Source organism: Schistocerca cancellata, chromosome 2, assembly GCF_023864275.1.
Source record: "Schistocerca cancellata isolate TAMUIC-IGC-003103 chromosome 2, iqSchCanc2.1, whole genome shotgun sequence".
NCBI classification, from domain to species: Eukaryota; Metazoa; Arthropoda; class Insecta; order Orthoptera; family Acrididae; genus Schistocerca; species Schistocerca cancellata.
In genome coordinates, this window is record NC_064627.1 from 1,114,508,272 (window position 1) to 1,114,526,964 (window position 18,693).

At 36.7% G+C, this 18,693-nt stretch overlaps 1 protein-coding gene across 2 annotated transcripts in view; it reads right to left on the reverse strand.

Annotated features, from left to right (window-relative positions):
- Positions 1-18,693, reverse strand: part of LOC126163141 (casein kinase I-like) — a 182,948-nt gene that overhangs the window by 74,441 nt on the left and 89,814 nt on the right. The window lies entirely within an intron of this gene.

Genomic DNA, 18,693 nt, shown 5'->3' on the forward strand with positions numbered 1-18,693 from the left:
ATTTAGGTACATCATGGAAAAAAGGTATCTGGGTGGCCAGATGAGAATTGGAACTGGTGTCTTTCCAAAATTGATTCCAGTGTGGTAATCACTTTGCCATTTCATTCTGTGTGGTCTATTGTGAGAAAGGTGGTGTTGAGACTATGTTAAGTATTAATGGTAGTATGAATATAATGGGATGCTGAGGTTTCCAGAAATTACCAGAACCGGTCGCCTTTTTAAATAGATGTATTTCAGTAATCCTTAACCGGTTTCAAGCTGCCTAGCAGCTCATCATCAGAAGGTACATATATACATTCAGCGTTTTTTGTTGTTGTAGCTTTGTGAGGCTTGTTGCGTATCTGTGGCAAGATAGGAAGAAAATGACAGCAAATAAGCACTAAATGAGGTACAGTTTCATGAAATACCTACCATATAAGTTCCACTTAAAGGTGTTGCTTACAGTCAATAGATTCTGCAGATATGTTATGTGTAGCACTTCAGAAAACGTTATTCACGTTTTTGAATTGCTTTCACACGCTACAATTAACAGACTTTGCCACACACACTGACTTCGACATTTTATAAATTGTAAAAAAAGCACAGATCAATGGCCTGTTGCCAGAGACTGCAGTCATGTGTGTTTCAGTTGTGTTTGCGTGAGTGCATGTGCATGTGAGTTGTCTATTTTTTCCAAAGGCCTTCCTGCCTGAAAGCTTTATTTGTGACAGTCTATTTGTTGTTCCCATCTGTGACTCAGTATCTCCGCTATATGGTGAATAGCAACTTTCCTTTTCATAAAACTGATAAAAAAACCAAGAGAGGGATTAAACTATAGGCTCAAAGATTTCGTGTTGAACCAAAAATGTTATAGGTTAACACCTTTGTTTCAGAGAGCATACCATATTTATGAGAATTTAGTGCACATTTCTTTTTATCATACGAAGTACTCAAAACTGGAGCGTGCATAAGATTCAATGGAGCATTAGATTAGAGTAAAACTTGAACCATTCACCATTATTTCTTACCCTATATGATCTGAAGTAGCAAAACATTTATTAAACTCTAGCAAGGAAATACAGGTATAGTATCTGTCAATTAAAGAAAGGAAGACGCAAATCAGACGCTATCGAGTTAAAAAGAGCTGGTATATATTTCCAGTTCTGAATTCTGTTTACACGTGTCAGAACAAAATCCATTACTGTCACAAGAGGAAACTTTCTTTAGTCTTTGGTTCAAATAAAACTTGTCCTTTTTTTCTCGTTTCATTGAAATTTAGGTACTGTCCCTCACATTACAACACATTGTTGTACTTTTCAACCTCATTTCATTATTGTTGGCCTACTACAGTACTTCGCATCATGTTTGCATCAGGCAGTCACGAAATGGAAGGCAAGCAGAGAAGAACATTTGAAGCTACTTTCGAACATGAAGTAATTCCTTATCTTGAAAAATATGCTAACAGTTGGCTGGAAGATAGTTCAATGTAGCGAAGAGTAATGTTCGCTTATGGAAGAAACAGAAACTGGGATTATTTGCAGCTACCACTACTAGAAAGAAATTCACTGGACCTCTCAAAGGAAGACATCCTGACGTTGAAGTAAATCTTTTGGAATTTGCCCAAGTAAGGAGGAAGAATGGGCAACCTGAGACCAGCGACACCATAAAAAAAAAAAAAAAAAAGCAAAAGAGGTGGCTGCAGCTATTAATATATTGAAGCAAGAGTTTAAGGCTAGCCGGATGGGTTGATCGCTTTATGAGATGAGTGGGCTTATCTCTGTGACGCCGTACAACAGTATGCCAAAAGCTTCAGAAGAAACTTCAAGAATTTAAGCGGTATGTTATCACACTTCGGAAATAGAAGAATTTTTCGATGGGCCAAACAGGCAACGCTAATGAGACTCCAATTTGGTTTGATATGCCACGCAATTTCACGAGTGATGAGAAGGATACAAAAGAAGTTACCATCAAAACATTTGGATGTGGAAACAGCGTGTAACAGTAATGCTGGCAATCAGCAGACGGGAACAAACTTCCCCCTTTTTTCATCTTCAAGTGAAAAACAAGCCCCAAGACACCAAAAAATGAAAAGCTATTCCCTGATGACGTCATTGTTCAGAATCAAGAGAAGGGATGGACGGCTGAAAATTTAATACCTGACTGGCTCAGAAACGTGGGAACACCTTCCTGGTGAGCTTTCCAAGCAAACAACAATGATTTGTCCAGAATGAGATTTTCACTCTGCAGTGGAGTGTGCGCTGATATGAAACTTCCTGGCAGATTAAAATTGTGTGCCGGAGCGAGACTCGAACTCGGGACCTTTGCCTTTCGCGGGCAAGTGCTCTACCAACTGAGCTACCAAAGCACGACTCACGCCCCGTCCTCACAGCTTTACTTCTGCCAGTACCTCGTCTCCTACGTTCCAAACTTTACAGAAGCTGTCCTGCGAACCTTGCAGAACTAGCACTCCTGAAAGAAAGGATATTGCGGGGACATGGCTTAGCCACAGCTTGGGGGAGGTTTCCAGAATGAGATTTTCACTCTGCAGAAGAGTGTGCGCTGATATGAATGAATTGTCTTCATGCATTTCGTGGTCATCTCACTGACGACATACAAAAGAAGCTCCACAGACTACCCAGTGACCTTGTTATTATTCCTGCTGGAGGAATGACTTGTATTACAACCCCTGGACGTTAGTATAACTAAGCCTTTCAAAGGTTACGTTCAGGAACAGCATGGAAAATGGTTTTGTAAACTAAATCATGAACTGACTCAGACAGGAACAATTAAATGTGCTGCACCCTACATTATTGCACACTGGGTTTCGGCTGCCTGGAAATGCGTTGAAGCACCAATGACCGTAAAATCATTAAAGAAATGCTGTACTTCAACTACTCTGGATGGCAGTGAAGATGACGTGCTCTGGAATGACACAGAGGGTGGCAGGGAAGGAGGAAATGAATCTATTTCTGATGTAGACTCTTCCGATGATTCCAGTAATGATGACATTAGTGAATAATGATGAGTAACGCCTGTAATTAACAATATGTTTCTTTGTATGTCATGTAAGTAATCGAGTTAGGTGTTCTTTTTCAATAATAAAAATGTCACATATATATATAAAAAAACAAAGATGCTGTGACTTACCAAACAAGAAAGCGCTGGTAGATAGACACAATAAAAAAAAAACACACACACACACACACACACACACACACAAAAATTTCAAGCTTTCGCAACCCAAAGTTGCTTTCCTGATGAAGCAACCTCGGGTTGCAAAAGCTTGAAATTTGTGTGTGTAATTGTGTGTTTTTATTGTGTCTATCTACCAGTGCTTTCTCGTTTGGTAAGTCACAGCATCTTTGTTTTTTATATATTTTTCCCACATGGAATGTTTCCCTTTATTAGAATCATGTATACAGTCACTACTGTTTGAAATAAATTTAGCATTGTAAAACAGGGTGTATATATGGACAAGGAAAAAAAATTCCCGGATTTTTCCCGGTTGAAAATACACTTTCTCCCGGGTGAAAATACACTTTTCCCATGTTAAGTGATAGTATACTTTTCCTTGGCACTGTAAAATTTATCATTACTTTGAATGTTTATGGTTTTATATGGTGACATAGAATATCCCGGCACTTTAGAAAACGAAACTAAGGGGGGAAAAACACGTTTTGGAAAGATCTCTGATGTGCAGCAACATGTACGCTGCATAGTTTCGTGTTATGAAGGTATAACTTCGAATTCCACCAAACACCGCACGTTACTTTCCAAAGCATTGAAATTGAGATTGCGACACGCTTTGGTACGCCAGTCATAGCTCATGTCACGTGATCTCACCAGCTGAAGACATCATAGAACACGTGATGTAGTCAGCCAATAGCAAGATCACTCATAAGTAGTGCGAAAATACAAATAGGAAAAAGTTAATGGTTTAAATTAATATACATAGTGTTGCTACAAGAAAAACAAAGCTTTCACATATAATCGTGGTCTCGAAGATTAATAAGCTGCAAGAGAAGCTAAGCTTCCACATATAATGTTGATCTTTTTTGCGCATGTTACACTTTGAGTTGTATCACACAAATGCGCCAGTAAAATTTTTAATAACGACCTAAATTTCTGATCTTCTGGGCTCGAAATTCTTCTAGATGGTCGTCCTCAAAGAGTTGATTTTTAATTGAGAGTCAAAAGCTCTGTGATTTAAGAAATTCATCGTACATTCTCGCACATAGTTCATTTTGTGTAAAAGGAAATTTACTTTCAAAAAGTAACGCTTTTCAAACCACCAATTGCAATATTTTCCCGTGAGGTGTTAGAAACTGATTCGTTTCAGCAGTTGTCAGAGAGCACCAGATAACAGGCGCCCCAGTTCTTGCACAGCTACGATGTCGGAGGAAGCTCGTATGTTCGTACGTGTAAAACATTAAAAGATTTTGCGCTATATCACAAAAGAAACACGACATCAGAGGATACTTCAAGAGTATCGGAATTTCGTGAACCATACTAAAATGCGTAATTCAGCTTAAAGTGCACATTCGCATGTTCAGGTTCGGATGTAAATTTTCTTGATGTAAATTTTCTCGACTACCACTACTGTATTGTCTCGTGTTTGGTTCTTTATTATGGCATAATGCCATGCAAGCTAGAAAATGGAAAATGTGCACTTGAAATGCAGCGAACAGTTGAAACTAACCAACAGTGTGAAATTAAACACTTCGTTTCAAATAAATTGACTGCCTCATCGCTAAAGATTACTAAAAGTCAAATCTCTTTAGCAAACTGACAAAAATAACTTAATTATTCTGCAAGGCGATTAACGCTTGACTGTCAGAAAGGTGGAGAAAATTTTAGCCTTCCGTAAACATGCGAACGTATTTTAATTCATTTGATAGCTCCCGGCCGCAGAAATCCGTTTCGTTTTCATTTAATGTGAGAGCAATAAATGAAGAGGAAACAGCAAAATCACTAAACGTAAACACGGGTCACGTGGAGACGACCCACCTCCCCACTACAGCTCAGACTGCTCTGTGCATCAGCCCCGGATCTACGACATTTCCGAACCGAGGCAATATTAGGTAGTGGCGCCCAGCCACACATCCGTAGCCAGAAGCGGGAGAAGGTATTACTCATACGCGACTCAACTGCGCATGCACAAGAACCCGCGCGCAACTGCTCAAATGAATCTAACGAAAACAGCAGTGACGTCACGCTCATCGGAGACAATTTGTTCTTAGGAAGCAATGCATAGTCTTCCTGAAGTATTTGACACACTTTGCTGTTGGCAGACGCTTGTATGATCACTATGTTTTGCTGTTGTATATGGCGCATTTCCTTTGAGATTTAAGTTTTATTTTCGTTCATTTTTCCTCTCGTTCATGTTTTGTTGCTGCAGTATTATTCTGCAGAAGCGGGATACAGTAATATCCTTTGTTGGAGTATTAATTCTTACCGGTCAAAATTACAAAAATTTAACTGAAAACTAAAACAATAATAGATTCTCGGAATTCTAAAAAATTCCCGGGTTTTTCCCGGTTTTCTCCCGGATGAAAAAATTCCCGGGTTTTTCCCAGATCTCCCAGTTGTCCCGGGTTGTAGACACCCTGTAAAATAAATTTCAACAATACAAAAATACCCTACTAGCAATGTGCCAAAATTCCTTTATTTCATTAATTTAATTTTTAAAATTGGGGTACGCATTACATTTGATGGTGCATTAGATTTGAGTAAAAATAGTATATGCCAAATTAATTTAAATTACAGTTAATATAAATGCCACATTATCTTAAATTAGTAAAAGTTGAGTTGAAAATTAATATGTGCAATTTACAAGGGGCATGAAACTAGATTTTTAGATGTTTAATACAAATAAGAGTAGTTGTGTTGGAAGGCAGATAGACCGTCTCAAACAATTAGAGATTTTCACTCACAAATATAAATCACCCCACACCATTTTAAAAGAACAGAAAGAATTAGCAAATAACCCCTTCTCTCAGAATTTTAAAGACTCTGTAAACTTTAAGAACTAGATTGTCGTTCACACACACACGCACGCACACACACAATCTCCCCTGCCCTTCTCTCTCTTTCTGCGACCCTCCCCATCCGTCCCACCCTCCCTCCCCCCACCCCCTCTCACTCGAACAGTCTCTCCCCCTCTTCCTTCTTATCCCCCCTCCCACCGCAACTCAACCTACCAATCCCTACCAAATACCCACATCACTTATTTTTTTAAATTAACCACTAACCTACTAATTTCAAATGTCGTATGCCTAGTTCAGCCAATACATCAAGCAAGAAAATAGCTCTTAAAAACAAAAATAATTCCAACACCAGTACTGTTAATTGTAATAGAAATATAATGTTAAAAAAATCAAGTTTTATACACCTTGTAAGTTGCACATATTAATTTGCAACTCATTTTTTACCAATTTAAGTATATTTGGCATATATATTCCCTGTAAGAAAGATATAACCTCTATCAATGTGAGTGTTAGCCAACATCATCTTTGGTTCAACACGAAATCTTTGAGCATGTAGTTTCATCACATGGAAGTTAGTGTCTGTGGCAAAGTCTGTTACTTGTAGTGTGTGAAAGCAATTCGGGAACGTGAATAAGGTTTTCCGAAGTGCTACTCATAAATATATGTCAGCAGAATCTATTATCTGTCAGTAACATCTTTAAGTAGAACTTCAACTTTTGTGAAACTGTACCACATGTAGTGATTATTTGCTATAATTATCTATCTTGCCACAGATACACAACAAGCCTCACAAAGCTACAATAAAAAAAGCACTGAATGTATGTATGTACCATCTGATTAAGAGCTGCTAGGCAGATCAAAACCGGTCATGGTTTACTGAAATACATCTACTTAAACAGGCAACTCGTCATGGTAATTTCTGAAAACCTTTTCATATTCATCCACAATGGATAAAAGTTGTATGATGGGATACATCACATCTCTCAACTAAATCCGACTTTCAAATACCAGTTGTTGCCTATCAGCATGAATTTCATTAACTGGAGAAGTGTACATTGATATTTGTGAAAGGTCATATAGTTTTCTTGACATCTGGACTAATATCAATGCAGTGATGCAATGGGAAATGCACCAACAAATGTGATCAACGCGGTTGTAATATTACCATTATAATTGCAAAGACCAGAGATATCAATGAAGTTAGTATATTTTAAAATAATGTTAAATGTAGTAAATGACCCGCCTATTGCATAACCCATATTTAAATCTAGAATTCTGCATGGAAAGGAGATTTCAAATATGTAAGAAGGAGGAATTCCATTTTTTCAACACAGATAGTTGTTTTGAAAAATAATATAATTGATAATTTACTCAACTCCATATGAGCTGAAGAAAATATCTGCATAACACTTTCAGGTGTTAAGTTTACTTGCGTAAAGGTTAGCGAATTTCATTCGTAATCTGCATGTATTTTTCTAATAAGAACTGCAGGTATGCAGCACACAAATGAAGTGTTTTATAAACTATATAGATATGAAGAGAGCAGAACTTAATTATTGTTTTTGTGTTTTAATGCCTAAAAAAGGTATGTTGCACATTCTTGGAAAAGACACACACAGTGACAAAGTATGCAAATACACACTGATTGTGACAGAGGCCTGAAAACAAATCAAGGACAGTTTCAATTATGTGGCATCTGTGAAATAATTAAAAATGTAATATGCTTTGATTTGGACATGTGAGAGAATATATATAATGAGATGACATTGATAAAGTTGTTAGGGATGGTACAAAGGTGTCTTGGAGTGCAATACAGTGAGTGTTATGGGAAGGAGTTATTTTTCATGATCCAGATAGCAGCTAGCCATCCTGACCCCCCCCCCCCCCCCCCCGCACTTTTTCAGATCTTGGGTTTACTGTGATACTGGAAGTAATTAGTTTTGAATCAGAGCATGAAATATGCTCACTATTTTTTATTTACTTAAATTTGGCATATTTCGTGACACTACCTTTTCCGTGAAATGTTTACAAGGCGATATTTGTCTTGGCTTCAGTTGTCTAGTGGAAGTATGATTCCACAATGCAGTTTCGTCGGCTGCAGAAATTACCTGGTTCAATGCGTTTGCCTCATTTTTGGTGCTTCAAATACCATTTCTTCGAATGTGGTTTCTTCTTATAGTTTATATAAAGAAAGTAGTAACATAATTATTTTTTTTTCTGTTCACTTCCAAATTATTATGACGGCGACCTGCACACTGTTCTACCGTCAACACACACCACGAGTTCACTGCCGACTGACTACAGTCAAAGACGACTCCAGCGTCAAAGACATTTTGCACAACACACAAGCTTCCACTTGTAATCAGTCTCTTTGATATTCTTCGTCACATTTACTAATAGTAATCAATATGCTGTCACTCTCCAAAATATAAGTAAATTAGCATATAATAAGGCAAATTACAATAAAAAAATTCTGACAAAAATATAAGAAAACGTTTACAATTTGGTATCGACAAATCCGGTAGAAAATAACACACATCCCAGATCCATTACAACTGCTCCCCAGGGCTTTTGTTGTTATGAACATATACAACAAAATCTCGACCACACTCAGTAATGGATCTGTATTACACAATTAGTACATTAATGATGCAGTTTGATAACCTCTTCCAAATTTGGACTCTTTGAATCTGTGGACTTGTTACTGGCTGTTGTTGCAATGATCCTTCCCCATCAATCTCATACAAAAAAAATTCAAGTAAAGAAATTATTTAACATGACAAATATACATGGTATAAAACATACATGAGAAATATTCTAACATACAGCATAATAATAGTAAGGTAAAACTCATTTGCTAGAATAAGATGTTTACAACCCCTTCTTTGGTCACATTGTGCCAACTGGTTCTCATAATTAATTTTTTTTTTGTTCCCCATATTAATGTTAATTTCATTTTGCTTACATATTGTACAATAAAAAATAATACTGGACATATATAGAGTAGTGTTTTTCTCTATATATTTGCCTTTTATATATTTTTTTACTTATCTATTTTTTTTCAATTATTTATGTACACTTGCCTCTCTACAACAAAGTATTTCGCTCCCCACAACATCAGCATAAAGAATAATAAATTGCTCATATATCATGAGGCTTTATCTAAAATTGGTTTTGAAACTTATACCTTTGCATGCATGTCCTCACATGCATGGCTTCACCCACAGGGAAGACTTTGCTTCCAAAAATTAGAAAAAATTCATAAATGCTCACTACAGATACTTGTTTTTTTGTAAAAAAGTAAAAATACATCTTTCTCTCATTCTTTGTTACAACAGTGTCTTTTTTTTCCCCATCAGTTTCAATTAACATGTGACTTCAAATTATTAATTTATACATGCAAATATACATACTTGGTTGTACAGGTAGTTTTGTTCCAGCAAGCATATTCCAGTGGAGGACTTTTGCTTTAAATGATAATAGGTTATTTAAATTTTGAAATTATAATTTCTGTTTATACAGTTTCAAAGAGACAACATTCCTGAGACCAAATAATTTCTTTGACTTAGGGTATACCAAACGATAAGCATTAGGGTGTGGATCTTCTATGAATTCAGAAGGCCCAATATAGATATCAAAGAATTTTTTAATTTCTGAAGTTAACATTTTTGATTTTCATGAGATTTGACCAGATCAAGATCCCCAATTTTGAAAGTGGTTAATTTTACCCTATTGTTATGTCTTTTATTCCTCTTTTCCCCTTGTTTCCTCATAGTTTCCCTGACAATATCTTCTCTTCTTGCATAGTTAAAGGTGTACATTTAGGAAATTCAATAAGTTCTGATATAAGATTTGCAGGTCTGATATTGAACATAATCTCATACGGTGAAAATCCTGTGGAACTATGTTGTAGGCTATTCATAATAACTTCAAAATTTCGAATGTGCTCAAACCAGGTTGGATGTTTATGGCTACAATAGGTTCTACAAAGTCTCCCAATTTCCCTCATATATCTTGCTGCAGGATTGGTGGATGGAGAATAAACAGATATAAGTAAAGGCTTCAATTTTGATCTTTCAATAAAATTTTTCCAAATTTTAGAGGTGAACTGTGAACCATTATCTGATAATATAGCTTTTGGTTTACCCACCTGTGCGAAATAATCTCTTTCAATTTTTAATATAATTTCATGGCTAGTAGCTTTTTTCACTGGATATAGTTTAATTAATTTTGAAAATACATCTACCATAACAAATATGTAACAGTGACCACCTTTACTCTTTGGTAACATTCCATATAAGTCCACAGCGATAAGATCTAAAGGTTTTTCCGGAATAATGTTTTGCATCTCTCCACCACATCTTTGATTGCTCACTCTCTCTGACATTTGTCACAGGTTGCCAATTCTTTTCTTACCTTCTTTCCAATATCGTAAAAATAAACGTTTTCTTGTATCTTTTGAATGCACTTCGGTATCCCACAATGACCAAAACTTTCATGTATGTAAATGATCAGCTTTTCAGCATCTGCCTCTGGCCAACACAGTTTCCAATTATCAGAATCTACATCTGTTCTCCGAAATAAAATCCCCTTATGTAATTTGTATAATTTATCAAGTTTTTCATGCCCCTTCTTGCCTGAACATTCTTTAATTAATTTACCAACTTTGATCTAAATTTTGATTTTTTTCTAATTTTGTTACACATAGCTCTAATTGTTTTCTCATTTTCCACCCCTTTCAGGTATCTAATTTTAAATTGCTTTTCCTCCTCTTTTTCAAAAATCTCCTTTTCTCCCCCAATTGGTAACCTTGAAAGTGAATCAGCTACTACATTCTCAGAACCTTTTATATGCTTGATTTCAAAGTCAAACTGTTGCAGAAATATTGCCCATCTGGTCAATCTACTGTGGTGTAATTTGCACTCTTGTAAGTAACTCAAAGCTTTGTGATAAAAACTACTATGGTTTTATGTCCAATAAGGTAAATTCTAAATTTTGTAAAAGCCCAATGAATTGCCAAAAGTTCCTCCTCTGTGACTATAATTTTTCTCATGCTTGAGCAACATTCTGCTTGCAAAAGCTATGGTACAATGTATCTTAACTCCATTCTCTACTCTTTCTTGAAATCACTCTGCTCCAAGCCCATAATTACTGCTATCAGTGTTCAAACAAAATGGTAAATTAAAATCAGGTCTGTGTAATAAGTGTTGCTTCCTCAACTCTTGCTTAATTTTATCAAACTCTTCCTGACAACTTTTATCCCAAACCCAAACAGTGTTTTTCTTAAGTAACTGACTTAAACATGGTGCATTCAGACTCTGATCACTTATATGTTTTCAGTAATAACCGCATAACCCAAAGAACGACTTTAATTGTTTTTTAGTCTTAGGGATAGGAATTTCTGAAATTGCTTTAATTTTTTCTGGATCTGCCAAAATTCCCTTGTCTGTGACGACATGACCCAAAAATTTTAATTCAGAAACTGCAAATTTACATTTCTCTAATTTCAATGTCATCCCCCATTTTCTAAGTTTTTCACAAACTGACTACAAAATCGAAAAATATTCCTCCCAATTTTGCCCTGTAACTAAAATGTCATCTACATAAATTATCAGTTTAGATGCAAGTTCTTGCCCCAGTACATGATCCAAAGCTCTTATAAATTCGGAAACAGAAGAATTTACCCCAATGGCACAACACAATATTGGTAACTCTTACCATTGTACAAGAAAGCAGTATATTTTCTAGAATTAACCGATAGTGGTATCTGATGAAAACCCGAAGTTACATCCAAACTTGACATATATTTTATATCTGTAAATTTATAGAGTAACTCATCAATATTTTCGGGATGGTCTGTCTGTCTGAACAAAATTTTGTTTAAGTGTCTAGAGTCCAAAACCAATCTTACTCCACCAGCTTTTTTCGAAACTACTACTAGAGGATTATTATATGCACTGACACTCCTTTCTATTATATTACATCCTTCCATCTTTTTCAGCTCTTTCTCAACAGCAAGTCTTTTTGATATTGCAATACTGTATGGTTTTATGAAAAATGGTTCATGAGGTTTTACCTGAAGCTCACACTGATAACCCTTTACCCTACCAGGTATGTCACTGAAAACATCACTGTATTCCCACAGCAGATTTTCTAACTGTTGTTTTTGCTCCCCGGATAAATTTTGTGTTTCTGAAATTTTCAAATTTACTAAATTCCCAAATTCAACTTCATCAGTATCAAATCTATGAATTTCAATATTCTCCAATCTATTTTCTTTTAGTAAATTGATACTGTCAAAATTTCCATTACTCTGATCACCAAGTGTGTTCACAAAATTTGTCTGAATGTATTCCCTTTCACTATTTTCTATCAAAAGTTTTCTTCCAACCCAATCAAATGATGTATTTACTTTTACTATCCAATTCATACCCAAAAGAAAATCCTCATTAAATTCCTGAATTACAAAACATCCATGTGTGAACAACTTAACTTCAATTAAAAATGTCACTAAAGACTGGCTTTTTACCAATTTACTGCTCTTCTCAGTAGCACCTTTTATCTTTACCCCAACAACTGGCATTTCAACAAAATCTTTCCCCACTTTCAATTTCTTGCTTAACCTTTCAGATATTCCCGAGATCTCACTTCCTGTATCAATTAAACATTTACCAATCCATGACCCAATTTGAACTTTTATATAAGGACTGCAAAATTTATCACTTTTCTCAGAACCTGTATCATCATGTAATAAATCACTTTCAATTTCCCCAAACCTATACTTATCAGAATCATATGGTATACCATTATATGTATTATTTGTCACAGTTATAAAATTTGCACAAGATACAAAATTGTCATTAGTACTCTCTATTATCTCAAATAGCCAAGAATTTTCATCCAAATCACATTGTATGCTATTTAAGTACTTATCCTTAAGCTTTTCAAAAATAAAATATCTTTTTCCACCACTCAGGACATACAGTTTCACATACATTAATAAGCATCTTTCTAAAGTTCTTGTCAAAAGAAATAGTTTCACTGTTCAGCCATAGATTCATAAGAAATGTGTGTGTGTCATTAGTATCTGTAAAGATTTCACTTAGGTTAGAAGTTATAAATGTGTCATCATTATTTGTGTAGTCAGATTCTTTACCAACAACATCAAAATTCACACTTTCACATACACCCAGCTTGTGAGCCTTATTCATCCTGGTAACATCCCTGGGAATTTCTATAATATTCTCACTATTTAATCCATTTTCAACCATGTGTATACCCAACTCCCTATTTAAACTAATGAAACACCTTTCCTCAACATCATCATCAATACCATTACCATCATTATCAATTTTATCAACAACATCAGTATCATTATACATATTCAGGTCATACACATTCAAATTATCCCCTAAAATATTATTTCCCCTTTCTAAAGCTACCAGATCCCTTTCACCAATATTTTTATTCTCACAGCATGCATTCTCTCTTTCATTCACACACACGTCTCTGAACTACTACAAATTACATCATCTGACAAAGTGTTGTTCTTTTCTGCCCAAGTGTAAAACTCTGTCAAATTAAATGAATCACAATTACTTTTATCTACTGTATGTTCATGTTTACTGAAAATTTTATCTTTATCAATATCATCATTATTTTCCTCTTGAAATTTTTTCAATAAGTAACAACTAATAACCTCATGTGATAGCTTAGGTTTGGAACTGTCATGTTTGGGTTAATGATAGTCACATCCATTGGTCCTTTCATCATGCTCACCTTCTGCCTCAACCTTGCGGACCTTCAAGGGGGCGTCTGCTCGTTTTTTATTTCCTGAATTACAACTGGTTCCTGTTTGAACTGCTGATTGTGGTTCTGCCGATGTCTCTGATCAACATTTCTGTTCCCAATCCTATGCCAAACATTACCTGGTTGTTGGTAGTTTCTGTTGTACTGATCTCTAGCAAAATTTCTGTGATTTTGATCCCTACTATGTTCTCTAATTTGTTGATTATTTCCACGAAAATCTTGTTCTTGTTTCGGATGAAAATTATGGTCCTTCTTTTGAAAATTGTTATATCCCCCTGAATTTTGACTGACACCATGATAATTGTTTTGTTCCCTTTTTTGAAAGTTATCATTTCCCCAATTTTGAGCATTACCTTTCTAAGTAAACCCACTGTGTGTTCTTGTTGTTACCCTATCCAACTTTTCAATATAATTGAGAAACTGCTCAACATTACTATCAGGACAATGAACTAAACTCAACTGCATTGCTGATGGCAATCTTCTCTTTAAGGTATCAATTTAGATCAAGTCATCCAAAGGTTTTGTTAAATGAATAAGTTTTTGAAGTTCACTTTTGCAAAATTGTTTCATGTTCCCATCTGATTCTCTATAGTTTCTCCCATTCAAAAATTCACTTTTGATTCTAGTTTGTTTAAGATCATCCCAAAAATTTTCCAGAAATTTTGATTCAAATTCTGAAAAGGTCATCCCCACAGTTACAATCTGGTTTGCCCAAGTCAAAGCTTCCCTTCCAAGAATTTTTTCACAAATTTAATTTTCATATCATGTGGTGAGTGAGGTAAAAAACAATCCTTACAATACTGTATAAAATCAACGGGATGTAAGGGTCCATCTACCGAAAAGTGCTTCACTGAAATATTAGATACAAGATTGCATGTGTTGACACTGTGATTTTTGCTTTGAAATTCAATGTCAAAACTTTCAATTTTTTCGCTAAGTTCTTTGACAGATTTTTTGTTTTCTAAATCATTGCACTCTACTTTTTTTTTCTAGAGTAACCAAACGATTGTCAGTTTCTTGTTCTACATTTTTTACTAAAACTTGTGTGTTCTCGTCCAAATTTTTAATTTCCCCTTTTATCTCATTAAAATCAATTAAATTTCTTTCGCTATCTGCCAGTAACTCATTTTTTACAGTATTAATTTCATCGCTCAATTTAGCATCAATTTCATTTACTTTTGCTTCCACAGATTCAATTTTTTCCTCAACACTGCCACTCTGTTCGAAAGATCGCCCACTTGGGTACTGACTGCTTGGATTTGCAACCAAAAAAAAAAATCAATTTTTTCATCCCAGTAAGTCTTATTGTCGTCAACTGATTGTTTAATTTCTTTTGTGAAATTTACAAGAAAACTTTTTAAATCAAATTGATCGGTTCTTTCTGTTTCATTCGATCTGTCCTGATTTTCGAAGTCTATTAAATTACATTGTGAAGAAAAAAAATTTATACACAACAATACAAAACAAGATAAAAAGATTGTTTTAACAAAATACGAGGGTTTCATGACTTATCTGGAACACTCTTCTACTGTTGCAAATTCACGTTTTCCATTCATGCGAATGTTGACCGAAATTCTTGAAATTACTTCTTCTGTCGAAAATTATATTTTTTGCTGAAACATTTCTTCTCCAAAACTTTTACTTCCTGATGAACACAAATACTGTAACACACATTCTGAAAAAACTGGTATTAACACAAAAAAATTTCTTCCTCGTAGCACTGTTGAAGATCTCGTGACCACAATATCCCGGCTACGGTCCCCAGTTGAAATACGCTCACTATTTTTTATTTACTTAAATTTGGCATATTTCATGACACTACCTTTTCCGTGAAATGTTTACAAGGCGATATTTGTCTTGGCTTCAGTTGTCTAGTGGAAGTATGATTCCACACTGCAGTTTTGTCGGCTGCAGAAATGACCTGGTTCAATGCGTTTGCCTCATTTTTGGTGCTTCAAATACCAATTCTTCGAATGTGGTTTCTTCTCAAAGTTTATACAAAGAAAGTAGTAACATAATTAATTTTTTTTCTGTTCACTTCCAAATTATTATGACGGCGACCTGCACACTGTTCTACCGTCAAAACACGCCACGAGTTCACTGCCGACTGACTACAGTCAAAGACGACTCCAGCGTCAAAGACATTATACACAAAACACAAGCTTCCACTTGTAATCAGTCTCTTTGATATTCTTCGTCACATTTACTAATTGTAATCACTCTGTTTGTCTGCCGGGGGGCCTCATTCAAGATATGGAGGCGGCCTTGCCTGCGGCTATCGATCATACGGGATGCAGTCGTCTGCAAGTAGTTGCTCACGTCGGCACCGATGATGCCTGTTGCTTGGGTTCTGAGGCGATCCTCAGTTCGTACAGACGGCTGGCGGATTTGGTGAAGACCGTTGGCCTCGCACGCAGGGTGCAAGCAGAGCTCTCTATTTGCAGCATCGTTCCCAGAGTGGATCGGGGTCCTTTGGTTTGGAGCTGAGTGGAGGGTCTCAACCAGAGGCTTCGTCGACTCTGTGACGGTCTTGGATGCAGATTTCTAGACTTGCGCTATTGGGTGGGGAATTGTAGGACGCCCCTAAATAGGTCAGGGGTGCACTACACAAAGGAAGTGGCTACTCAGGTAGCAGAGTACTTGTGGTGTGCACATGGGGTTTTTTTAGGCTAGGCAGTAGTGTGAGGTGTCCTGATGAACACTCACCAGTCGACGTGCAGGTAGGGAAATCAGGACGTGCTCAGTGTAAAGACACTTCAGCTATCAAGATATAAGCAGTAAATTTTCAGAGTGTTCAGAATAAAGTTGCTGAATTTACTGCCCTCCAGGAAGCGTTTGGCGCGCAAATTATTCTCGGGACTGAGACCTGACTGAACCCTGAGATAGGAAATTCTGAAATATTTAGTGAGGATTGAAACGTGTATCGGAAAGACAGATTAGACACCGTAGGAAGTGGTGTCTTCATTGCAGTTGACAAAAATATTGTGTCCACTGCGGTCGAAGTAGAGTGTGATTCTGAAGTTATCTGGACACGTTTTACAGGGCTAGGAGAAATAAAGTTAATTTTTGGGTGTTATTACTGTCCACCAGGTTCCACTGTGGCAGTCCTAGAATCATTCAAAGGGAGTCTACACTCTGTATCGCAGAAGTACCCGGATCATGCTATATTAGTCAGAGGCGACTTCAACCTACATAGTATAGACTGGGATGTCTATGGATTCATTACAGGTGGTACAGACAAGCCGTCGTGTGAATTACTTTTGAACACATTCGAAAACTGTCTTGAGCAGCTAAATCGACAGCCAATGCGTAATGGAAATATTTTAGATCTGGTAGCCACGAACAGACCAGACCTCATCAACGGTGTCAGTGTTGAGACAGGGATTAGTGATCATGATGTCATTATGACTATGGTTACGAAAGTTAAAAAGTAGGTCAAGAAGGCTAGGAGAGTATTCTTACTAGAAAGAGCAGATAAGCAGTTGTTAGCATCCCACTTAGTAAATGACTCGACTTCTTTTACTTCCGGTACAATGGACATGGAAGAACTATGGGCAAATTTTGAACATATTGTAAATCACACATTGGAGAAGTATGTGACGAAAAAGTGGGTTACGGATGGAAAAGACCCACCATAGTTTAACAGCACAATTCGGAGAATTCTCAGGAAGCAAAGACAGTTGCATTTGCAGTACAAGAAAGATCGGGAGAATGAGGACAGGCAGAAGTTAGTAGAGATTTGTGCTGCTGTAAAAAGAGCGATGCGCGAAGCATACAACCACTACCACCGTCATACCTTAGCAAAAGATCTTGCTAAAAACCCAAGGAAATTCTGGTCTTACGTAAAATCGGTAAGCGGGTCGAAGGCTTCCATCCAGTCACTCACTGATCTGCCTGGCCTGACAACGGAAGACAGCAAAACAAAAGCTGAAATTTTAAATTTAGCATTTGAGAAATCTTTCACGCAGGAGGATCGTACAAACATACCGCCATTTGAGTCTCGTACAGATTTCCATATGGAGGACATAGTGATAGACATCCCTGGGGTTGTGAAGCAGCTGAATGGGTTGAAAATAAATAAATCGCCAGGTCCTGATGAGATTCCAATTTGGTTTTACAGAGAGTACTTTACTGCATTGGCTCCTTACTTATCTTGCATTTATCACGAATCTCTTGCCCAACGTAAAGTTCCGAGCGACTGGAAAAAAGCGCAGGGTGAACAGGCTTAGATGGTGGGGTCATGTTACACGCATGGGAGAAGCAAAGTTACCCAAGAGACTCATGGATTCAGCAGTAGAGGGTAGGAGGAGTCGGGGCAGACCAAGGAGAAGGTACCTGGATTCGGTTAAGAATGATTTTGAAGTAATAGGTTTAACATCAGAAGAGGCACCAATGTTAGCACTGAATAGGGGATCATGGAGGAACTGTATAAGGGGGGCTATGCTCCAGACTGAACGCTGAAAGGCATAATCAGTTTTAAATGATGATGATGATGATGATGATGACACCTGTATATAAAAGGGTAGAAGGACGGATCATCAAAATTACAGACCAATATCCTTAACATCGGTTTGTTGCAGGATTCTCGAACATATTCTCAGTTCGAATAAAATGAATTTCCTTGAGACAGAGAAGTTGCTGTCCCTGCATCAGCATGGCTTTAGAAAGCATTGCTCCTGCAAAACTCAACTTGCCCTTTTTTCACGTGATATCTTGCAAACCATGGACGAAGGGTATCAGACAGATGCCATATTCCTTTACTTCCGGAAAGCATTTAACTCGGTTCCCCACTGCAGACTCCTAACTAAGGTACAAGCATATGGGATTGGTTCCCAAATATGAGAGTAGCTCGAAGACTTCTTAAGTAATAGAACCCAGTACGTTGTCCTCGATGGTGAGTGTTCATCGGAGGTGAGGT